A 6,666-nucleotide genomic window follows, 5' to 3' on the forward strand; every position below is an offset into this window, starting at 1 on the left:
GCATATTCACATAACACTGCAACATTTGACAAATGAAATAAAATGTTACATGAAGTTCAACACCTAGCATACAAAACACGAAATGCAGAGTGCAGATACATGAATACGAGCATGACGGGACGCTGCGTCATTAACGGACAATATAGTCCAAATCAATGTAACACAATGACAAACTCACAAGAGCAGTCGCATATATTCATATGACAACAAAACAACAAATCAATCCAGCAGACCTGCAGCGGATCCACGCATTCCACCACAAGAGCATGAGCCATTCAAATATTATTCATAAAAACGCCACGATAGACAAATGAACAGTAGAAACTGTCGAGGTAAACAAACGAACTTCACTTACCAAATGCTGTCTATCCTCCTTTCTTTGTTGACAAAGAGTTTAATCCCAGTACATCAGTTCCAGTAAGAAGTCCTTCTCGGTTCATCGACGCCAGTCGAGCCTCCACAATTGTATTTCGCCGGTCGGTTGTAAGTCTTCGACCGCGGTTCGGTTGTCTTACGCTGCCGGTCGGTTGTCCGCCGCAGTTCGGTGGTCGTCTTCGGCCGTGGACCGGTGAAGGGCGGGCCGCGGTTGTGGAGCTGTTTCCCTGCGAACGTGGTCGTTGAGTTGTAGATCCACTCGAGTCTCTCCAAAAGTACCGAAGCTCAGTTAAAATGAAACACATTCACAGCCATAACATGTGCAACGCTTCTCCGGACGCTGCATACAAATCCTTTTCCTCTCTGGGTCAGGGCTGCTAGCTGTGGGGTCATTTCTTACTGTCCAGTTTGTTCAGAAATGTCCTTGAGAAAATGTTTGCGTAATAAAGACACAAATATGCCTTCATACCTTCCTGTTGCTTTGTTATAAAAGTACAGAAGTCTTTCCTGTGTGGTGTGTGAGGATTACTCTTACAGCTTATCAGTAGGCTATTACAGTAAAATATACCTTTCACTTTAATAACCACCAGTTTCCACATGTTCAACTTTCTTTCCCAACTGTGCAGTTAAATAAGTGAGATGTCATCAGGTAGGAAAGTTAATCTACTGCCCATGAGATACAGTGATGACAGATTCTATATCTAAGCTCCTTTTGTTTAACGCTGTTCTCGAATGAATTTGCAAATTGCTCTGATCCTAAAACACAAAGCACTCTCTCACTCCTTATGACAGACTGGGTAAGAGGCTCGACTGATATGAAGTGGTGAGAAACAGCCAGGAGTAAAAATATCTTCCTGACATCAAAAGACGGCCGTCTCACTTCTGTCAGCTTAGGTAGGGAGGGATGACAGAGGGCCGCCAGGCAGACACATATCCCTCTGCAAGCTGAGCCCACAGAGCGCTCTGCGTTGAATGGATGTTGATGTCAAGCGAGGCCTGAGATGAAACCCCGGGTAATAATGCCAAAAAGAAAGCTGAGACGATGTCCATCCGAGCAATATGCAACATTTTGTTTAATTATGACCAAAAATCTTCTTGATATTAATTCAAATCAACCTGTAAAACAGCTTTAATATCAGTGTTTTCATTATGTGACACTTAGTGCTTGTATGGTTACATTTCTGTGCATCACTGTTCACCTGCAGCGACATGTGTTTCTCAGAAGGTGCATTGTCTTATGCTCTGACCTTACTTTACTAGATTATTTCTATTACATGATACGTTTCTCCAGATGTGTTGATGTTGAATGTTTGTGACAACTGAACTGAAGGATGAAGAGTTACTTTATGTGTTGAGAAAACCTCCTATTTCTTCAGCTAAAGAAGCTCTTTAAAAAGCCTCTTGGATCAGCTTTAAAATGCATCGTCACAAAGCTGAAAACTAGCTGATTGTTCTTTTTAGAGATACGTGGTTCTCACAGGACAGCGGCGCTACAAACATATGACGATCTCAGAGAATATGATGCATTGATGTAGATCAAACCAGCCAACGTGATATAAAGGAGTTACAATGCAACGTACGCGTTAATGCAGCAGGAATATTAATCCAAAGACATAAATATTGACTGACATGGAACATTTTACTGCACTATAATACTTTTACTTTGCTGATAAGACTTACATATTTTTACGTATAGCTACTGTGAGAAACGTTCATGTTTTCTTGATTTTGGCGGTTCCTATGGAAAAAAGCAGTAGTGCTTCAGATAAACTATTCCCTTTAGAAAATCGCCCATTTTGGGAGCAGCAGCGAAGTCGGATCTGGGTCTGTCTACGGTGGACCGGTCTCTGATGGAGGATCTGGGTCTGTCTACGGTGGACCGGTCTCTGATGGAGGATCTGGGTCTGTCTACGGTGGACCGGTCTCTGCTGGAGGATCTGGGTCTGTCTACGGTGGACCGGTCTCTGCTGGAGGATCTGGGTCTGTCTACGGTGGACCGGTCTCTGATGGAGGATCTGGGTCTGTCTACGGTGGACCGGTCTCTGATGGAGGATCTGGGTCTGTCTACGGTGGACCGGTCTCTGCTGGAGGATCTGGGTCTGTCTACGGTGGACCGGTCTCTGATGGAGGATCTGGGTCTGTCTACGGTCGTCCGGTCTCTGCTGGAGGATCTGGGTCTGTCTACGGTGGACCGGTCTCTGCTGGAGGATCTGGGTCTGTCTACGGTGGACCGGTCTCTGATGGAGGATCTGGGTCTGTCTACGGTGGACCGGTCTCTGATGGAGGATCTGGGTCTGTCTACGGTGGACCGGTCTCTGCTGGAGTCTGAGCTGAAGGAGTTTCTAGTGAACCCGCATGATTTGATCTGATTTCACCAGAATCCGACCCGGTGGCTCCGATGACGAGCTTTAAGAATAACTCTATAGAAATAGACCATCTTCTCTCTGATGGTCTCGTTTACTGATGTAAGTCATATAGAGGATCAGGACTAAACTGAGACTGTTTAAGAACCAGTTAAAAGTTCCTCACAGCAACTTTAAGTAAGCTTTGGAATGCGATGTGTTATTCATAGCTTAGGCTTCTTTTACTGCAGGATCTGAATACTTCTTGTCTCACGGACTGCACTCTCTACTTCCTCTATGTTGTTTGATGGATAAATGAAGAGTGGGATGTGGGCCTTTGTATCCCTGTTTAAACTCCCGTCGTACTCTACAAGATTCTGATCTGAAGTCAGCAACATGTGACTTTTAGTTTGTCCACCCAGTTGTTAAATGGACAGATCAACTGAATAAAAAGTTTGATGAGATTAATAAAGTGTAACAGAGGAGTGTTCATGGGAAACATAAGACCTCTGGTGTGGACCTCTGACCTTCAAGATATAACTTGATGTGCTTTAACAATCAAGCGAACAATGTATAATAGTACAATGTTTACAGTATGGTCTGACTCTGAGTAGTCTGCAATTTTATTTAGCTGGTATGTATTCAGTATCAACATTGAATGACTTGCCAGATATGTTAAAAAAGCAACATTTAAGTCCTAATCGCTGCTGATGTATATTATTGTAACTATGGGAAGGTGTAGTGTCCTGTAGCTGTATTTACCTCTCTCCTCTTATCGTCCCATAAACTTTGATCCTGAGAACCCACAAACACATGATACGTACTGCAACTGCAGTGTCACACAATTCCCTTATTGTCAGTGGTCACAGTTCTGACCTCAGCCCGTTACTCTTGTTTACTGGCAGCAATGAGGCTCATGTAATTGGGTCGGCTTAACCCTGGTCCAAACTCTGGAGCGGTAACAGAGTGTAAGCTCCGTCCTGTTCTGTCCTCTTTCATCTATCCTGTATATTTTGCAACAAGTGGAGAAGCCGTGCGTTCTCATCCGGGCCTGAAAAGAGCCTTTGTTTGGCTCTGAACACCTGGACAGTTATCTCAGTGCTTCAGACTCTCCCTCCTACCCTCTCTCCTTCTCTTTCTCTCCCTCTTTTCTCTATCTGTCCATCTTTTCCCATCTGAATTGTTCTCTCCTTCTCCACCTCCCCCCCTCTCTCTTCTGCTCTCTGTCTGTTTGTGTCAATCTGCAGCAGAGTGACTGAAAGTCCAGACCAATTACAGACAGACACGGGAAAGTGCTTCGAGGTTAAAGAGAAAGCAAGCTGAAGGTAAGAATGATATTTATGGTTCAGATCATATCTACGAGATTCTCAAATCGGGCATTTGGGAGTATTCAAGAATGTTACCGGAGCTTCTTGTTTGCCATGAAGTCATTCCTTCCCTAACCAAGTTCTTAAACTTGAAATACTCTGTATTTTAAAATATGTCTTTAAATAATCCCACATTATAATGATTTGATTCCTTGACTCAATCAATTTGATTCCTTATAATAAATCATTTGTGCCCTAGATTAATGGAACAGATTAATACATATCTCAAATTCGACTTCAATCCTTTATTATTCTTTTTCTGTTGTATTGGACTGAGATTCGCTCTGGTCACGGAGACTTTAGTGCTTCAATTCAACTCAATTTTGAGGTTGCCCTTTTTTGGTATTGTACCTGTGTATTATTACATTGCTATAAACTATTGTTATCATATCATGTGTTTTCATATGAATGAGTAGTTTTCCTTCTTCATCTTCATCTCCTGCATGGTCAATGTACACTTTTTTTCCTATTTATACACTATTTCATAGACTCTGATATATCTTATTGTATTTTGTGAAATATTATTTCTCCACAACCTGTATGTTGTTTTTATTAAACTTTAGTATTGTGAAGGTTTCATTTTGATATTCTTTTCTATTGTTATTTTGCACTCCATAAAGCTTAGTTACATCACAAATTATCTCTAATTTTATGCCCCCAAATATTCAAGAAATAAATGATATAATTGATGATCTCAAAATATCTTCGGCTGGCCGTGACAACATTTCTGTCAAACAGGTGAAACAGATTCTGCAGCCACTTGTTCACATCTTCACCGTGTCTTTGAAAACAATGTTTTTGTGATTTTTACCTCCCTCATTGATAGAGTTAGGGTAATAATCTAGTTTAGGTCGGCTCAGCTCTTTACATTTAATGGCTTGCATATTGAAGCTCCACTGTGGAAACTGAACCAAAGCAACAGTCAAATACGGTAAAACAACTTTAGATTTATTGTTTGTTCTAAAAATGGGCAAACCAATGGAAACACAGTGGTGGGAAATAGGGTTGCAGTATTAGTCCAACCCTTTTTAAAGGATAGGTTCAATCCCACGCGTACAGCTAAACCAGCAATGACGGGAACAAGTGGTGTGTGTTTCAAAGACAGATACCTCTTCTTCCACTTTGCCATAGAGCTCAATTGTTGTTAAAATGTCAATGAGACACTGTTGTACTGGGTGACAGAAACACTAACTGCACCTAATGTTAATTAATCCACTGCTGAAAATAGTCCCAGACCAACGCAGCATTTCCTTTTGTTTGAGTACCATTTGATAAAAAACTACAATGGCTTTGTTCCATACTCTAATAAATACTTGTTTGCTAGCCTCGTCTAAAGAACATGTATGGTTGATCTCTCATTTGCCGTTAATCCCTCAACCTGTTTAGCAGTGAATCCAGTGCAGGTTCCTGCTTATTTGCATGGTTCTGGGCCCATGCTTTGCATTTCATATTGTTTCCCGACTTAACCATCCTGCCAAGTCCCCCCTCCCCCCTTCATGAAATCCCTTTGAGTCTCTCTCGCTCTCTCATTATGAAGTGTTAGAAAGTTGCTGAAGTGAGAAATGAGCCTGCGAAAGCCCGTTGTCCTAATTAAACTTTGACATAAAGAGTGACAAGAAGCAATGAAGGGGAAACAATAGCAGACTGTGTATGAGTGCAAGCTCGGAGCAAGCAAGCAGCTTTGTCCTCGTGAACAAAAGCATTTGTTTGCATGTGTTCAACTCCATTCAACTTCGCCAGGCCCAGGTGCGAAAACCAAATTTGCAAAGGACTTCACAACTCACAACACCTTTGCACGGTTGATGAACAGTCGGTCCAAATAGGTCAACAGAAGCTGATCAAAGTTGTCATGTTGAGATGTAAATATTGTTCAGCAGAACGAATCCAGTCTCATTACTTTCATTGCTTGGACTGAAAGACACAGACAAATAATTCAGGTGTGAAATTGTACTCTTGACTCTCTCTTTGCTAAAGATTATCTATAGATATTCAGAGCATTGCTGTAGCAACACCTTTCTATGTAAAGATGTGTGGAGTAATGATAACCTGAGCAGGAAAAGAAGTCAAATCTCTGTGTGTAATCCGAGCTTCTCTGTGCTTTGTTGACATGGCCAGGCAGGACGCACGTGCATGTTAGTGCATGTGAGCGTGTGCTCCACTTACCTCACGACCGGCCTGCACTTCTCTCATACAGCGTAGCTCCCACCTTCCCATTACCCCTCAGGTAAGCACTGTTAGCTCTATCAGCACTGTTACTATTGTTTACACCGTTAGCTGCTAGCTGTCGGCTCAGCCGTCCCCCATGTTGAGAGCAGTGAGGCAACGGATATGCTCAGAATGAAGCGCTGCAGGAATGAGTCCTAAAGGGCCTTTCACAGGACGCAGTTTGCGCTGCACAATGTGCCCAAGGGGCAAAGAAACGTTGTGGCGCCGGGCAAGCAATTGTTAATAATGGGTATCAGAGCGCAGTGGATCCGTTGACATGTTCTGTGGGAAAGGACCCATAAAACCTGGAAATGATTCAGCATTTTTGCCCTTTGCACTGACCTTTGAAGCTTTTATGTGGCACTCTAAATGAGATG

This window comes from Pholis gunnellus (assembly GCF_910591455.1).
Source record: "Pholis gunnellus genome assembly, chromosome: 1".
Lineage (NCBI taxonomy): Eukaryota > Metazoa > Chordata > Actinopteri > Perciformes > Pholidae > Pholis > Pholis gunnellus.